The 18570-nt window shown below is 47.9% G+C and overlaps 1 non-coding gene and 1 pseudogene across 1 annotated transcript; both read right to left on the bottom strand.

The window, feature by feature from the left end:
• Positions 1–1685: 1685 nt before the first annotated feature.
• On the bottom strand, positions 1686–1788 carry LOC115892975. Its single transcript, XR_004052940.1, has one exon. It is a non-coding gene; the product is annotated as a U6 spliceosomal RNA (small nuclear RNA).
• A 15194-nt stretch (positions 1789–16982) lies between these two features.
• On the bottom strand, positions 16983–18381 carry LOC104678547 (annotated as a pseudogene).
• Between the last annotated feature and the right edge of the window lie 189 nt (positions 18382–18570).

Below are 18570 nucleotides of genomic sequence, written 5' to 3'. Positions count from 1 at the left end.
AAAAAACTGGCTGGGCCCAGTGCCTCACACCTGTATTCCCAGCACTTTGGGAGGCCAAGGTGGGAGGATCAGTTGAGTCCAGGAGTTCCAGACCAGCCTGTGCAATGTATCAAGACCCTATCTCTATTATTTATATTTTAAAAACAAACAGGTTGGGCACGGTGGCTCACACCTGTAATCCCAGCACTTTGGGAGGCCAAGAAGGGTGGATCGCTTGAATTCAGAAGTTTGAGATCAGCCTGGCCAACATGGCAAAACCCCACCTTTACCAAAAAATAAACACAAAAATTAGCCAGGTGTAGTGGTGTGTACCTATAGTCCCAGCTGCTTAGGAGGCTGAGGTGGGAGGATTGCTTGAACCTGGGAAATCGAGGCTGCAGTGAGCCAATATTGTACCACTGCACTCCAGCCTGGGTGACAATGGGAGACCCTGCCTCAAAATAAAAAATTAAATTAAAAAAATGAAAAAATCATACTCAAATATTATCATAATTTAAATATTGTCCATAAAAATTTTGTGGGAATTTGTTTTATCTTGTTATATGAGTAGTGACGACATCCTTGCTATTTAAGTTTGCAAAACCTAAACATTCACTCTGTGCTCTAGACAGCTCCACACAGGCAGGAACTTTGTCTTGTCTGCTACTATGACCTGAGCACCAAGAACAGGGTCTGGTTCAGTAATTATTAGCTGAATGAAATGAATGAACTCATACACACACACACACACGTGTGTGTGTGTATATACATGTACACATACATATATGTATAATTTTTTTTTTTTTTTGGAGGCAGAGTCTTGCTCTGTTGCCCAGGCTGGAGTGCAGTGGGATGATCTCGGCTCACTGCAGCCTCTGCCTCCCAGGTTCAAGTGATTCTCATGCCTCAGCCTCCCGAGTAGCTGGAATTACAGGCGTGAGCCACCACACCAGGGTAATTTTTGTATTTTTAGTAGAGATGGAGTTTCACCATGTTGGCCAGGCTGGTCTTGAACTCCAGTTCGAGAGTTATATATGCCCAGTCTGAACTCATATATTTTTAACTGAAAAAAATATCAGGTGTTGCTGAGCGCGGTGGCTCATGCCTGTAATCCCAGCACTTTTGGGAGGCCGAGGCGGGAGGATCACCTGAGGTCAGGAGTTGGAGACCAGCCTGACCAACATGGAGAAACCCTGTCTCTACTAAAAATACAAAATTAGCTGGGCATGGTGACGCATGCCTGTAATCCCTACTTGGGGGGCTGAGGCAGGAGAATCACTTGAACCCGGGAGACGGAGGTTGCAGTGAGCCAAGATCGCGCCATTGCACTCTAGCCTGGGCAACAAGAGCAAAACTCCATCTCAAAAACAAAAAACAGGTGTTTAAAAAAAAAATCAAGCGGGCTGGGTGCAGTGGCTCATGGCTGTAATCCCAGCATTTTGAGAGGCCAAGGCAGGAGGATCAGTTGAGCCCAGGAGTTCAAGACCAGCCTGGGCAAGATGGCAGGACTGTGTCAACAACAACAAAATTAATAATTAGTTGGGTATGGTGGCACACACCTGTAGTCCCAGCTACTTGAGAGGCTGAGTTGGAAGGATCCCTTGAGCCCAGGAGTTGGAGACTGCAGTTAACTATGATCATGCCACTGCACTCCAGCCTGGGTGACAGAGAAGACTCCATCACTTTTTCTTTCTTTCTTTTTAATTAAAAATATGGAATGTTTTATGAATTTGTGTGTCATCCTTGCACAAGGGCCATGCTAATGTTCTCTGTATCATTCCAAATTTAGTGTATGTGCTGCCAAAGCGCGTGCAGGACTTCATCTCTTAAAAGAATATATCAGGTGAACAGCATATATAATAGGCTGCCTTTTGTGCAGAAGTAAATAAGATAATACCTGTCTCTGAGAGATCCAAGAAGCTGGCTGCTTCAGAGGACGGGAGCAGGGCGGGGAAGAAAGATGGCTTCTTTCTCTACAAGCACTTTTTTTATTTTTGTTTTTTGAGTTGGAGTCTCCTCTGTCACCCAGCCTGGAGTGCAGTGCCACTATCTCAGCTCACTGCAAGCCCCGCCTCCCGGGTTCATGCCATTCTCCTGCCTCAGCCTCCTGAGTAGCTGGGACTATAGGTGCCCACCACCACACCCAGCTAAATTTTTTATTTTTAGTAGAGATGGGGTTTCACGGTGTTAACCAGGATGGTCTTGATCTCCCGACCTCGTGATCCACCTGTCTCGGCCTCCCAAAGTGCTAGGATTATAGGCGTGAGCCACCTCGCCCGGCACCTTTTTTTCTTTTTTGACATGGAGTCTGGCTCTGTTGTCCAGGCTGGAGTGCAGTGGCTTAATCTCGGCTCACTGCAACTTCCATCTCCCAAGTTCAAGTGATTCTCCTGCCTGGTCTCCTGAGGAGCAGCTGGGACTACAGACACATGCCACTGTGCCCAGCTAATTTTTGTATTTTTATTAGAAACAGGTTTTTGCCATGTTGGCCAGGGTGGTCTCGAACTCCTGACCTCAGGTGATCCGCCTGCCTTGGCCTCCAAAGTGCTGGGATTACAGGCGTGCGCCACTGTGCCTGGCCTCTAAATGTCTTTTTTTGTTTGTTTGTTTGTTTTTGTTTTGAGATGGAGTCTCCCTCTGTCACGCAGGCTGGAGCGCAGTGGTGTGATCTTGGCTCACTGCAACTTCTGCCTCCTGGGTTCAAGCGATTCTCCTGCCTCAGCCTCCCCAAGTAGCTGGGACTACAAGTGTGCACCACCACGCCCAGCTAATTTTTTTTTTTTTAGTAGAGACGAGGTTTCACCATGTTGGCCAGGCTGCTCTTGAACTCTTGACCTCAGGTGGTCCACCTGCCTCGGCCTCCCAAAGTGCTGGGATTACAGGCGTGAGCCCAGCCTAGAAGCCATTTGAAAGAATATGAATGTTTTATTTCAGAGATATGTATCACTATTTCAAATAAACTTTTCATGAAAAAAACTCAGCCACAAAAAATGAGACAGATACTGACAGCCTCTGAGACTCTTCGTCCTCTGTCCAACGGAGTAATATGTCTGGTGACCAACCAGCCCAGTTTGCCTGGCACTGAGGGTGTTCTGGGGCAATCCCGGACAAAGTGGGAGGAGGTGGTCACCTTGGAAAAAGGAAAGTTGTGGAAGCCTTCAAGGGTGGATGTGTGGGGGCTGAGCTGGGCCCCGAAGCCAGGCCTCTCTGCACCTGCCCAGGTCCGATCACACATCTGCCAGAGCCCAGTTCCACACCTGGGAGATCGATGCCTCTGGAGCTCAAGGCCTGAGATAGGCCATTGGGATGTCCCTATAGTGCAAAGCGCACCTTCCCTGGTGAGTCTCTGGGCACTTGCAGGGTGGGCTGGCTCAGGGCCTCATACATGCACACTTGCTCCCACACTTCTCATTCAGACTGTTTCAGCCTTGGCCCCTTACCCATCAGACTGCACTGATAGAGCCCTGCTCTCTCCATCTGCCTGGCAGAAGGCTGAACCTGCCTCCAGGAAAGCCCCAGGGTCTCCTGGCTCCCCTACCGGCACCTACCTTCATACCTGTAGAGCTTTGTGCATCTTTGACCCACAGCAGGTGAGAGGTATTGGCAAGAGGAAAGTGAGAGCAAACTCTTTTGTTTTCTTTTTCTGTTTTATTTAGGGACTTGGCTGCCGCGCAGACCACAGTGACCTGGCTCTCGCGGCTGCCTGCAGTCTCCTTTTTCCCCAAGGATGCCTGGAACACCCTTCCCCAGATCCTCCCAGAGCTGGCCTCAGTTCAAATATTACCTTAGTGATGTTAATGCCATTTCCCTTTCCCATCTCTGTCACATTGGCCTTGAGTGCTAGGCAAGATTATCAGCTCCATTTTATAAATGAGGAAACTGAGGCTCAGAGAGATGCTGTACTAATATGCCCAAGGCGTAGTGAGCAAGCTGTGGCAGGCACCTGGCTGAATGGGCCAGGATACTGTGGTAAACCAGCTGCGCAGACAAGGTTCCTGCACCGCGTAGCTCACAGGCGAGGGGGAAGAGGGGCAACAGCTGGTTCAGTGTTCATGCAACTCTGAGGCACCTAAGGTGACTCAGAGGAGTGAGAGCCAGGCTGACTCCAGCTTGAGGTCACAGGCATGAGCAGGTGAGTGAGGGGGTTGGCGGAGGGTGGGGTAAGAGGACATTCCAGGTGACAGTGATAAAAAAGCCCAGGGGCAGATGAGTGTTCCAGGAAATGAAAGTGTTCAGGGAGGCCCCTTAGAGTTTCTGAGACTGCCAGTTTTTGTTGTTGTTGTTGTTGTTGTTACTTTATTTTGTTTTATTTTTGGTGAAACGGAGTCTCACTCTGTCACCCAGGCTGCAGTGCAATGGCGTGATCTCGCTGCCTCCGCTGCCCAGGTTCAAGCGATTCACCTGTCTCAGCCTCCCAAGTAGCTGGGATTAGAGGCGCCTGCCACTGTGTCCAGTTAATTTTTGTATTTTTAGTAGAGAGGGGGTTTCACCATCTTGGCCAGGCTGGTGTTGAACTCCTGAACTTGTGATTCTCCCGCCTTGGTCTCCCAAAGTGCTAGGATTACAGGTGTGAGCCACCACACCCAGCTGAGACTGCCAGTATTTTTTTAAATCAGAAATGCTTAAATGGAGTTTAGAAAACTATGGTCTGTTTGTCATACTTTTATTGAAAACATTAACACTTTTAACACATGTATACAAATCACTACAGAGCACGGAGCCTGGGGTGGAGCCTAGCCCTTCAACCTCTGCTTCTGTGACCCCGGGTCAGTCCCTTCCCTTCAATTGTAACCATACCCAGGACAGGAGCTGAAACTGACGGCCACCTCAGCAGCCCACACACACCCCCTCACCAAGAGCAACCCCTCTCCTGACCTCACCTGGCTTTTCTCACTTATCTTGGAGATTAATAGTTTCCAGATAAAATACAGATGCCCAATTACATGTGAAGTTTAGATAAACAACAAATAGGTTTTTAGTGTATAAGGCTGCATGAGACACATGCTTCATTTTAATTTCAATTTTAACTGGGCCTTCTGTGGTTTTATTTGCTATTATCTGCCAACCCTACTTGGAGATGGGCTGCTATCAGCATTTCCAGCACAATCTATAACCAGTCCCCTGTTGATGGGCAATTAGGTCGTTTCCCATTTTTTGCTTTCCAGGAACAATAGCCCCATGAAGATCCTTGCACAAAGGACTCTGACCTCATCTACGATTGTATCCGCTGGGTGTGTTCCTAAAAGTCGCTTAGTCACTTTCCTGACTAGATTCCTGTGGCCATGGAGACCCCATGGATCAGAAGAATTCCTTCTCAGTCTCCATCGAAAGCAACTCCCTGTCACTCTCCCAATCTCGCTCTCCATCAACCTTGCTCTTTCTCGTCTCTCTCCATCTCTTTTTTTTTTTTTTTTTTTGAGACAGAGTCTCGCTCAGTTGGCCAGGCTAGAGTGCAGTGGCGCAATTTCGGCTCCCTGCAACCTCTGCCTCCCAGGCTCAAGAGATTCTTGTGCCTCAGCCTTCTGAGCAGCTGGGACTACAGTCGTGTGCCACCAAGCCCAGTTAATTTTTGTATTTTTAGTGGAGACAGGGTTTCGCCATGTTGGCCCGGCTGGTTTCAAACTCTAGAACTCAAGTGATCTGCCCAATTCAGCCTTCCAAAGTGCTGGGATTACAGGCGTGAGCCACTGCACCCAGCCTCTGTTTCTCTGCATCTGTCTCTTTCCCCCTCTCTCTGCTTCTATAGATCTCTCTCTCTGACTCTCAGTCTTTCTCTCACAATCTCCCCAGACTGTCAGCCTCTGTCCCTTCTCAGAGACTTTCTCCTTTTGACCCAGCAGCTCTACAAACAAAATAATCTGACAAGTTGGGGAAGATGTATTTTTAAGGATGCTCACTCTAGTACTGTCTGTAGGAGTCAAGCTAGAAACAACCTAAACACCTATTGCTAAACAAAGTATGCTCCGTCCCTACCAGGCAGCATCATGCGGCCATTGGAAATAACACCACATTCACATGGAAAGATGCTGACAGATATCAGCGTGAAAAACACAAGTTATAGATGGACAGTAAAGCATGCGTGCATTTTTGGTTTCAATCAAAACTATAATGACCCGGGCCAGGCAAGGTGGCTCACGCCTGTAATCCTAGCACTTTGGGAGGCCGAGGCGGGTGGATTGCCTGAGCTCAGGAGTTCAAGACCAGCCAGGGCAATATCGTAAAACCCTGTCTCTACTAAAATACAAAAAATCAGCCTGGCATGGCAGCGTGTGCCTGTAGTCCCAGCTACTTGGGAGGCTGAGACAGGAGAATCGCTTGAACCTGGGAGGCGGAGATCGCAGTGAGCCGAGATTGCGCCATTGCACTCCAGCCTGGGCAACAGAGCAAGACACTCTCTCAATAAAAATAAAAATTAAAAAAAATATATATATATAATGACCCAAAGACATGTAAGAGTTTCACTACTGATTGAATAGTCATCCTGGTTGTCTCAGGGACTGGGATGGGGGGAGGGGGATGGTGGGAGGGGGATGGGGGAGGGGGATGGGGGAGGGGGATGGGGGATGGGGAGGGGAGGGGGAGGGGGATGGGGCGGTAGGAGGAGGAGTGGCTTCCACTTCCTTCTTTATATTTGTCTTCCCTGTTATTTTTTTTTTAAACAAGGGGCATTAATAATTTTTTTTTTTTTTTTTTTTTTTTTTTTTTTTGAGGAGGAGTCTCGCTCTGTCGCCCAGGCTGGAGTGCAGTGGCGTGATCTCGGCTCACTGCAAGCTTCGCCTCCCGGGTTCCCGCCATTCTCCCGCCTCAGCCTCCGAGTAGCTGGGACTACAGGCGCCCACCACCTCGCCCGGCTAGTTTTTTGTATTTTTAGTAGAGACGGGGTTTCACCGTGTTAGCCAGGAGGGTCTCGATCTCCTGACCTCGTGATCCACACGCCTCGGCCTCCCAAAGTGCTGGGATTACAGGCTTGAGCCACCGCGCCCGGCCGGGGCATTATAATTTTTAACACTGTGCATTTGTGCATATTTGCTTTATTATACCCTACCTGTGTGTTCATGTGTGTGTATATGTATTTTTTTATATGCACATACACTATTATTTTCTAAACCATATCAGAGTGGATTAGAGATGTCATGCCCCTTTACCCCATACTCTTTACTGTATGTCTGCTAAGAATAAGGACATTCTGTGATACGTAACTGTGATATGATTATCAAAATCAGGAAATCTAACATGGATCAATTACTTATTCCTTATTCCATAGGCCATATTCAATTGGCCCAATAACATCCTTTATAGCAAGCCTCACACCCTCAAGGATTCAATTCAGGATCATGCAGTATTGCAGTTAGTTGTCAGGCATCTTGAGTTTCTGATCTTGACATTTTGAAAGATTTGCGGACTCCCTCAATTGGATTTGCCTGATGCTTCCTTATGATGACACTCAGCCTCTATGTTTTCCTTCCTGGAACGGCAGAAGTGGTGCTGCCTCTTCAGTACATCCCATTGAGTCACCTATGGTCTGTTCCATTATCTGTGATAGTAACTTTCATCGCTTAGTTAAGATGGGATCAGCTAGGTTTTGACACTAGCAGTGATTCTACAAAGTCACTAATTTTCCCTTTCTAAATAATGTATGCAATCATCTGAGACTATATAAATAGACTAGATTTTTTTTTTTTTTTTTTTTTTTTTTGAGACAGCGTATCACTCTGTTGCCCAGCCTGGAGTGCAGTGACGGGATCTCGGCTCACTGCAACCTCCACCTCCTGGACTCAAAAGATCCTCCCACCTCAGCCTCCTAACTGGAATTACAGGTGTGCGCCACCACACCTGGCTATTTTTTTACATTTTTTTTTTTTTTTTGTAGAGAGGGGGTTTCACCACATTGCCCAGGCTGATCTCAAACTCCTGGGCTTAGGCGATCTTCCTACCTAGGCATCCCAAAGTGCTGGGATTACAGGTGTAACCCACTGCGCCCAGCCCTAGATGATTTTTATAATCAGAAAAGGTAATCATGACTTTAAATTCTTGCAACCTGTAAGGGCTGAGCTAATCCACCTGACTCTAATCACCAGAAGTCTCCACCCCACCCCCCTGTCCCAATGTGTTTAATGTAGCACTATCCCGTCTTTTTTTTTTTTTTTTTTTTTTTGAGATGGAGTCTTGCTCTGTCACCCAGGCTGGAGTGCAGTGGCATGATCTCGGCTCACTGCACCCTCCGCCTCCTGGGTTCAAGCGATTACTCCTGCCTCAGCCTCCCGAGTAGCTGGGACTACAGGAGCCTGCCACCACACCTAGCTAATTTTTGTATTTTCAGTAGAGACTGGATTTCTCTTGACCTCGCGATCCAACTGCCTTGGCCTCTCAAAGTGCTGGGATTACAGGCATGATCCACCACGCCCTGCCTTTCTGGTCTTACATTATATAAGGACTTTTGAAACCAGCCTACAGATGGATTTCACCTGAGGCTTTTTAAAAGATACAGATTCCCAGGACCCACCAATTAGAATCTCTAAGGCAGGGGCCTGAGAATAGATTTTTGTAGCAAGTGCCTCCCAGGTAATTCATCTCTTCAGGCCAAATTAGGGAATCACTTCACTTCATAGTAATGTTTAGTCATCAAACATTAACAGCTAGCTGCTGGGGTGGGGTTGGGCCCTGGGAGGTCTCAGGAATGGATGAGACAAACAATAGTGACATTGGTAGCTTGCACTGATTAAGCACTTACATTGTGCAATGCTCTGGATTATTTCACTAAATTCCCACAACTCTGAGAAAGACACTTATTAGCCCCATTTACAGATAAGCACAAACAGATTAGAATAACTTGTTCAAGGTCAAGTTAGTGAGTGGTCAGCTGACCCCTAGATTAGCTAGTGTGGATGCTGGGAATAGGAGACTCCACGCAGTCTGTGCTGGGGACTATACATCTAATCGCACCTCTGCACTGGAATATCAAGTCTCACTTCTTGTCCTGGGCAAATGACCTCAGCTTCTCTGGGCTCCATTCCCTCGTCTACAAAGGTAAGGCTATTTAGTATCCCTCCACCAACGCTGGCTAAGATAATTCCATGAGATCCACTTTCCTGGAGAATCTGAATGCCTGGTTTTGATCACCTTTCAGGGCCTAAAGTGGGAAGGATTAAATCAAAATTACTGTCAGGAAGCAGGGATGAAAATAATTACCATCATTGTCGCTATTCTTGTATTCATGGAGCCCAGCTGAGCCCTGCATGGGACATTCAGCAGAAGACAGTGCAGAGAGCCAGGGAATAACAAGGGAGGAATAAAGGGATGACATTGAGGACCTGGGCAGGTAAGACCCCACCTGGCAGTAGCCATCTTGCCTGCCCACCTGTCTTGCCGCCTCTGCCTTCCAAGTTCCGACTTCATGTGCTTCCGATTTGAGGCCCCGCCTCCCCATGGTGATGGACAACGGGAGGCCAGAGCCAGGGGGTGACACTGCCCCCTTCAGGCTCTCCTTACCGCTGCACCAGACTCCTTCCAGGGTGGACAAGCTGCCACGGAAAGAAAGTAACCATTGGAAAAAGTCCCCCTTTTAGTTCTATTTCAATTCTAGGAACACTTATTGAGTCTACCCGGGGTCAAGCATGGAGGCCAGTGGTGCACAGGACAGACACAGCCATTACATTCAAGGGCTTAACTTCTTGTAATTGAACAAATAATTTAATGAGAAGGTGTCAGTCGTCTGACAGAGCAGATGTTCAGAACGTTTATTCTGCAAACATATGTTGAGTAGGGTTGCTAGAGTTAACCAATAAAAATACAGAATGCTCAGTTAACTGAATTTCAGATAAATAGCAAATAATTTTTAGTATGAATATTCCTGGCATTTACTTCCTGGCCTGCTTGTGCAAATTATTCACACTCATATGCAATATTTGGAAAATATTTATACTAATTTGGCTAGGTGCGGTGGCTTGTGCCTATAATCCCAGCACTTTGGGAGGCCAAGGCAGAAAGATCCCTTGAGCCCCGGAGGGAGAGGCTGCAGCGAGCTTGATGGTGCCACTGCACTCCAGCGTGGGAAATGAAGCAAGACCCTATCTGGAAAAAAAAAAAAAAAAAAAGCAACGATGGGCCTGGGGCACTCAATATTTCAGAGGAAAGGGAATGTGTGTACTCCTTGAGGTGGGGAACATGACCCACTTGAGGTGCAGAAAGAAGACTCGTATGGGGCCGGGTGCAGTGGCTCACCCCTGTAATCCCAGCACTTTGGGAGGCCAAGGCAGGCGGATCACCTGAGGTTGGGAGTTCGAGACCAGCCTGACCAGCCTGAGAAACCCCAGTCTCTACTAAAAATACAAAATTAGCTGGGCGTGGTGGCACATGCCTATAATCCCAGCTACTCAGAAGGCTGAGGGAGGCGAATTGCTTGAACCTGGAAGGCAGAGGTTGAGGTGAGCCAAGGTTGCACCATTGTACTCCAGCACTCCAGCCTGGGCAACAAGAGTGAAACTCTGTTTTGTTTTGTTTTTTTAAAAAAGGCCCGTATGGTTGGAGTAAAAAGAGTGCAGAAGTAGATGTGAAAATATCAACCTAAGTAACAGAAAGAGGCTCTCTAAAAGAGGAAGGGTCCTCAGCCTCCTGAGTAGTTGGGACCACAGGGGTGCATCATCATGTCTGGCTAATGTTTTATAGAAGTGGAGTCTTGCTATATTGCCCAGGCTGGTTTAGAACTCCTGGACTCAAGCTATCCTCCTGCCTCTACCTCCCAAAGTGCTGGGATTACAGGTATAAGCCACTGCACCTGGCCATATACAGGATTTTAAGATAACAACCAGAATCATGACTGACAGAGTCACATAAGGAACATCAGGCATTCATAAATTGAATATAATCTGTAGAATATTCACATTAATTGGCCGGGCGTGGTGGCTCACGCCTGTAATCCCAGCACTTTGGAAGGCCAAGGTGGGTGGATCACAGGGTCAGGAGTTTGAGACCAGCCTGGCCAACATAGTGAAACCCCATGTCTCCTAAAAAATACAAAAAATAAGCAAGGTGTGGTGGCGGGTGCTTGTGGTCCCATCTACTCACGAGGCTGAGGCAGGAGAATCGCTTGAACCTGGGAGGCGTTGGTTGCAGTGAGCTGAGACTGTGCCATTGCACTCCAGCTGGGGCAATAGTGTGAGACTCTGTCTCAAAAACAAAAACAAAAAGTTCACGGCTGGGCGTGGTGGCTCATGCCCGTAATCCCAGCACTTTGGGCAGCCAAGGCGGATGTATCACAAGGTCAGGAGATCGAGAACATCCTGGTTAACACGGTGAAACCCCGTCTCTACTAAACAAAATACAAAAAATTAGCTCTGGGCATAGTGGTGGGCGCCTGTAGTCCCAGCTACTCGGGAGGCTGAAGCAGGAGAATGGTGTGAACCCGAGAGGCGGAGCTTCCAGTGAGCTGAGATCGTGCCACTGGGCAACAGAGCAAGACTCTGTCTCATAAAAAAAAAAAAAATTCACATTAATAAAATATCCGTACACATTTAACTTTAGAAGAGATTAACATAATCAAAATTATGACAGATAACATTAGGAATCTATGGATTTATATAATTTTTGAAATATTTATACCAATAACATACCCATAAATGTAACTGAAAGATCTAGTAATAGAATCATTTATCACTTGACAATGCTTCCTGTACAACTTACCAGATAAATCTAATCATTTAATATCTCTACAAGTTGAGAAATACATCATTAGAGGCCCTCCGTGGGCCCAACTGCAAAATCCCGAAGTTCATTCCAGTTCAAAAAGACTTAATTGGCTGGGCATGGTGACTCAGACCTGTTAATCCCAGCACTTTGGGAGGCAGAGACATGAGGACTACTTGAGGCCCGGAGTTCCGGACCAGCCTGGGTAACATAGCGAGATTCCCATCTCTACAACAACAAATACATACAAATTTAAAAGAAAAAGAAAACCTGCCAGGCGAGGTGGCTCACGCCTGTAATCCCAGCACTTTGGGAGGCCGAGGCGGGCGGATTACCTGAGGTCAGGAGTTCGAGACCAGCCTGACTAACATGGTGAAACCCCGTCTCTACTAAAAATACAAAAATTAGCCCGTCATTGTGGCACACACCTGTAGTCCCAGCTACTCAGGAGGCTGAGGCAGGAGAATGGCTTGAAGCCAGGAGGCAGAGGCTGCAGTGAGCCGAGATCGTGCCACTGCACTCCAGCCTGGGCAACAGAGCAAGACTCCGTCTCAACAACAACAACAACAAAAATTAGCCAGGCGTGGCGGCGCGCCTGTAATCCAAGCTACTCGGGAGGCTGAGACAGGGCGAACTGCTTGAACCCGGGAGGCGGAGGTTTCAGTGAGCCGAGATTGCGACACTGCACCCTAGCCTGGGTGACAGAGTGAGACTCTGTCTCAAAAAAATAAAAAAGAAGAAGAAAACCTGGGCCGGGGGTGGGGTCTCACACCTGTAATCCCAGCACTTTGGGAAGCTGAGGTGGGCGAATCACGAGGTCAGGAGATCAAGACCATCCAGGCTAACATGGTGAAACCCCATCTCCACTAAAAAATAGAAAAAATTAGCCAGGCGTGGTGGCGGGCACCTGTAGTCCCAGCTACTCGGGTGGCTGAGGCAGGAGAATGGCGTGAACCCAGGAGGCAGAGCTTGCAGTGAGCCGAGATTGTGCCACTGCACTCCAGCCTGGGTGACAGAGTGAGACTGTCTCAAAAAAAAAAAAAAAAAGAAAAGAAAAGAAAAAGAAAACCTGGTTAACATAGGGGATATGAATTTTTTAGTTTTGTAGCAGTGTATTTTTAATATATCTTTAGAAAGACATATAAATAATTCCCTTCTAATTATAGCCAACTTGATCACACACAAAATGCTTTTCATAAATTCTCCCTTCATGAACATCATCATGACTTATTCGGACCACTGAAGATGTGCTTTGATTCTCTGCCCTGTCTTATACTTCCTCTTCGTTAAATACCAATCATTTTACTTTAGAACATAAATTTACCAAAGATTCTTCCCCATACAAAATTATTCTCTTTTCTTTTTAACCTTCCTTATTAAAAATATACTTCATATCCATAACTTTCTTATCTCTCTCTCTCAGTTATTGGTTTCTTACTATCTTGTTTCTATTTCCTTCATAAGTCCATTTTTTCTTTTCTGTTTTTGAGATGGAGTCTCGCTCTGTCGACCAGGCTGGAATGCAGTAACTCAATCTCGGCTCACTGCAAGCTCCTCCTTCTGGGTTCAAGCGATTCTCCTGCCTCAGCTTCCCATGTAGCTGGGACTACAGGCACGAGCCATCACGCCCAGCTAATTTTTGTATTTTTAGTAAAGATGGGGTTTTGCCATGTTGGCCAGGCTGGTCTCAAACTCTTGACCTCAGGTGATCTGCCCACCTCAGCCTCCCAAAGTGCTGGGGTTACAGGCGAGAGCCACCACGCCCAGCCAGTCCATATTTTTTAAAAACGTACATAACCTCCAAATTAAACAAAATTATTATTTTATTTTCAATAAAGAACACATTTTTTGGTCAGGTGCGGTGGCTCATGCCTGTAATCCCAACACTTTGGGAGGCCGAGGCGGGCGGATCACGAGGTCAGGAGATCAAGACCATCCTGGCTAACACGATGAAACTCTGTCTCTACTAAAAATATAAAAAAATTAGCCAGGCGTGGTGGCGGGCACCTGTAGTCCCAGCTACTCGGGAGGCTGAGGCAGGAGAATAGCGTGAACCAGGGAGACAGAGCTTGCAGTGAGCAGAGATGGCGCCACTGCACTCCAGCTTGGCAACAGAGCAAGACTCCATCAAAAAAAAAAAAAAAAAAAAAAAAAAAAAACCCAGTTTTGGCCGGGCACAGTGGCTCACGACTGTAATCCCAGCACTTTGGGAGGCCGAGGAGGGTGGATCACTTGAGGCCAGGAGTTCAAGACCAGCTTGGGCAACATAGTGAGTCCCTATCGCTACAAAAAAAAAAAAAAAAAAAAAAACTAGGTGGGTTGTCTGGGCGCGATGGCTCATGCCTGTAATCTCAGCACTCTGGGAGGCCGAGGCAGGCGGATCATGGGGTCAGGAGATCAAGACCATCCTGGCTAACACGGTGAAACCCTGTCTCTACAAAACATACAAAAAAAAAATTAGCCGGGCATGGTGGCGGGCACCTGTAGTCCCAGCTACTCAGGAGGCTGAGGCAGGAGAATGGCATGAACCCAGGAGGTGGAGCTTGCAGTGAGCCGAGATCGCGCCATTGTACTCCAGCCTGGGCAACAGAGTGAGACTCCGTCTCAAAAAAAAAAAAAAAAAATTAGGTGAGTGTGGTGGCACATGTCTATAGTCCCAGCTACTTGGGAGGCTGAGGCAGGAGGATCACTTGAGCCCAGGAGTTCAAGGCTGCAGTGAGCTATGATTGTGCCATTATACTCCAGTCTAGGGGACAGAGTGAGACCCTGTCTCTAAAACAAAACAAAACAAAACAAAACAAAACAGCCTCTACCAAAAAGAGGGGAGGCTCAACCTGAGAGAAAACTCACCAGGGCAGAAAAGGTGAACCATGGAAGCAGTGAGTTCAAAGGGCTCTAGTGTATACTGTACACCGGTTCCAAGAATCACTGATTTTTTCCAGTACTAATCTTTTTCAGGTCCCATTTCTGACACATATATGTCAACCTAAATTAACAGAGAGAGGCTCTCTAGAAGAAAAAGGTATTTAGTCAGGAATAGAGCATTGCCATGGGAATACATGTGTCATAGCAAACTACTGTATATTCGGGGAGGTAAAGGAAGACAAAGGTTTTTGTTTTGTTTGTTTTTTGAAACAAGGTCCCCCTCTGTCGCCCAGGCTGGAGTGTAGTGATGCAATCATAGCTCAGGGAAGCCTTGGACTCCTGGTCTCAAGTGATCTCGCCTCAACCTCCTGAGTAGCTGGGACTGCACGTGCGTGCCACCACACATGGATAGACAAAGGTTGGTTCTTTTTGATGATCAAGTATCAACCAAGCCATGGAACAGACAAAGGTTTTTAAAGGACAAAATGAGGGTTATGCTTTTTAAAATTTTTATTTTTTTGGCTGGGTGCGGTGGCTCACGCCTGTAATCCCAGCACTTTGGGAGGCCGAGGCGGGCAGATCACAAGGTCAGGAGATCGAGACCACGGTGAAACCCCGTCTCTACTAAAAAAAAAAAAAAAAAAAAAAAAAAAGCCGGGCGCGGTGGCTCAAGCCTGTAATCCCAGCACTTTGGGAGGCCGAGACGGGCGGATCACGAGGTCAGGAGATCGAGACCATCCTGGCTAACACGGTGAAACCCCGTCTCTACTAAAAACTACAAAAAACTAGCCGGGCGACGTGGCGGCGCCTGTAGTCCCAGCTACTCCGGAGGCTGAGGCAGGAGAATGGCGTGAACCCGGGAGGTGGAGCTTGCAGTGAGCTGAGATCCGGCCACTGCACTCCAGCCTGGGTGACAGAGCGAGACTCCGTCTCAAAAAAAAAAAAAAAAAAAAAAAAAAAATTATCCGGGTGCGGTGGCGGGCACCTGTAGTCCCAGCTGCTCAGGAGGCTGAGGCAGGAGAATGGCGGGAACCCAGGAGGTGGAGCTTGCAGTGAGCCGAGATCGCACCACTGCACTCCAGCCTGGGCGACAGAGCGAGACTCCGTCTCAAAAAAAAAAAAAAAAAAATTATTTTTTATCTTTGAGACAGGGTCCCGTTGTGTCATCCAGGCTGGGGTGCAGTGGTACAATCTTGGCTTATTGCAGCCTCAACCTCCTGGGCTCAAACAATCCTCCTGCCTCAGCCTCCTGAAGAGCTGGGACCAGAGGCGGGTGTCACCACACCCAGCTAATTTTTTTTTTTTAAGAGGTGGGTCTGGCTTTGGTCTCGAACTCCTGGGCTGGAACTCCTGGGCTCCAGCGATCCTTCTATCCCTGCCTCCCAAAGTTCTGGGATTACAGGCATGAGCCACCGTGCCCAGCCTACATAATTTTTTTTTTTCAAAGACGAGATCTATGTTGGCCAGACTGGTCTCTAACTCCTGGCCTCAAACGATCCTCTTGCCTTGGGCCTCCCAAAATGTTGGGATTATAGGTGGGAGCCATTGCGCTGGGCAGGTAATTATTTTTAAATTTATCTTTGGCTACAAAGATCATTAACAAGGGTGTCGGCAGTGTGAGGATGTACAGGCAGTTGCTGAGCAGATGTCCTTGTAGAATTATTTTTTGTATAAAGTTGCATTCCAGGCTGGGTGCAGTGGCTCATGCCTGTAATCCAAGCACTTTAGGAGGCTGAGGCGGGAAGATCACCTGAGGTCAGGAGTTCAAGACCAGCCTGGCCAACATAGTGAAACTCTGTCTCTACTAAAAATACAAAAATTAGCCGGGCATGGTGGTACGCGCCTGTAATCTCAGCTACTAGGGAGGCTGAGGCAGAAGAATCGCTTGAACCTGGGAGGCAGAGGTTGCAGTGAGCCAAGATCACGCCATTATGCTCCAGCCTGGGCAACAAGAGTGAAACTCCGTCTCAAAAAAAAAAAAAAAAAGTTGCATTGTGATGGCCTTTGTGCAAGGTGGTTTTGTGATGTCTGTGAGTCTTTTGTGATAGTTTCTGTTATTAGGCATACAAGCATTCATTGCATAGCCTTCCCTGACTATGTGTCAGGGTTTTTGGGGGTTTTATTTGAGAGGGAGTTTCGCTCTTGGTGTCAGGGTTGTTTTGTTTAACACTAGTGACTACGTTTTGATTCTGAAATGTAGAATCACAAGAAGCCGAGGTTGGAGAGGTAGGCAGTTGGCAGAGGTCACAGGGTCTTGAGGACCCTGTGGGGTGTGGGGCTTTGACGGTAACTGAAGCCACTGAAGGGTTTTAAAGGATATGGTCACATTTGGATTTTTGGAAGATCCTTCTGGCTGCTTGGTGGCGGGGGATTGGATGTTGGCTGGGCAGCAATGGAGAGGTCAAATGGAAAGTTGTGGCAATATTTCAGATGAGATCACAGTGGCTTTTAAGATGTAGGTGCCAGTGGGATGATAAGAAAACACAAACGTGTCTTTTGTTTTTTTTTACCTCTGAACTTTTTATTGACCTCCTGTTCCCCAAAGGGTACCCTGCTTCCACTGGCTTAATGTCTCAGAACTTTGGTGTCATTGGTCTCAGACACCATTTTGCCATCCACTATCTGGTAGGTAGTGGTCTTTTGGATGGTTTGCATGGAGTTGCGGCTGTCCAGGGCATCACCAAGATTGAAGTCCCCGCTCTCTTCCAGCAGGCAGCAGTAGGTGGCGATCTCAGCTTCCAGCTTGACCTTATGTTCAGCAGGGCCTCCTACTCCTGGGCCTGGTGCTGTCCCTCTGCCTGGGTCTATGCCAGCTCTGACTCCAGGTGCAGCAGTATCCCGCTGAGCTGTTCCATCTGCAGGGCAGAGCAGGCCTGCACCTCCCTCAGGCTGTCCTCCAAGCTGGCCTTCAGATTTCTCATGGAGTCCAGATAGACCTCCAAGGACTGTACATTTCAGTTCTGTGAGAGTCATCTCAGCAGCTCCAACCTTGGTGGACTGCGTGTTGACCACTGCGGTGCTCTCCTCAGTCTACTGAGACCAGTACTTGTCCAGCTCCTTTCAATTCTTCTGAGTCAGCTTGTCATATTGGGCCCGGATGTCTGTCATGATCTTGCCGAGGTCCTGAGAGTTGGGGCATCTACCTCCACAGTCAACCCAGAGCTGGCAATCTGGGCTTGTAGGCCTTTTACTTCCTCTTTGTGGTTCTTCTTCTTGAAGAGCAGCTCCTCCTTGAGAGCCTTGATCTCTGTCTCCAGCTGCAACCAAGTGACATTGATGTCATCAGTGACCTTGTGGAGCCCATGGACGTTGCTCTCCACAGACTGGCACATGGCCAGCTCTGTCTCCTACTTGATTCTAAAGTCATCAGCAGCAAGACGGGCATTGTCGATCTGCAGAACGATGCGAGGATTGTCCACAGTATTTGCGAAGTTCTGAGCCCTCAGGTCCTCGATGGTTTTGAAGTAATGGCTCCAGTCTCTGACCTGGGGTCCCTTCTTCTCCAAGTGCTCCCGGATTTTGCTCTCCAGCTTCTGGTTCTTGGTCTCCAGGCTCCTCATTCTGTCCAGGTAGGAGGCCAGAAGGTCGTTCAGGCCTTGCATGGTCTCCTTCTCATTCTGGATGCCTCCCATTCCTGCCAGATCCCCAGCCATCCCCACGGACAGATCCCCAGACCCCATGCCGCCCTGGAAGCTGGTGGAGCAGGACTTGGAGATCCGGGAACCAGAGCCCCTGGCGCCTGCATAGATGCTGACTGGGCTGCTGACCAGCAAGGCGCCATAGCTGGGCATCTGGACAGAGCCCAGGGACCGGTAGGTAGTTGGTGGAGAAGGCAGAGTGAGTGGCGAAGCTCATGCTGTCCAGGGGGGAGAGTGAGAAGACAGGACTCAGGCTTTGCTGACATTATTTCTATTATTTTTTTGAGACAGTGCCTCACTCTGTCACCTAGGCTGCAGTGGTACAACTGCAGCTCACTGCAACCTCTGCGTCCAGGGTTCTGTGATTCTCCTGCCTCAGCCTACCGAGTAGCTGGGACTACAGGCA

This window comes from Rhinopithecus roxellana, chromosome 13 (genome assembly GCF_007565055.1).
Source record: "Rhinopithecus roxellana isolate Shanxi Qingling chromosome 13, ASM756505v1, whole genome shotgun sequence".
Taxonomy (NCBI): Eukaryota; Metazoa; Chordata; class Mammalia; order Primates; family Cercopithecidae; genus Rhinopithecus; species Rhinopithecus roxellana.
The sequence above is the reverse complement of the archived record's forward strand: the minus strand, read 5'-3'. Positions and strand labels throughout refer to the sequence as shown.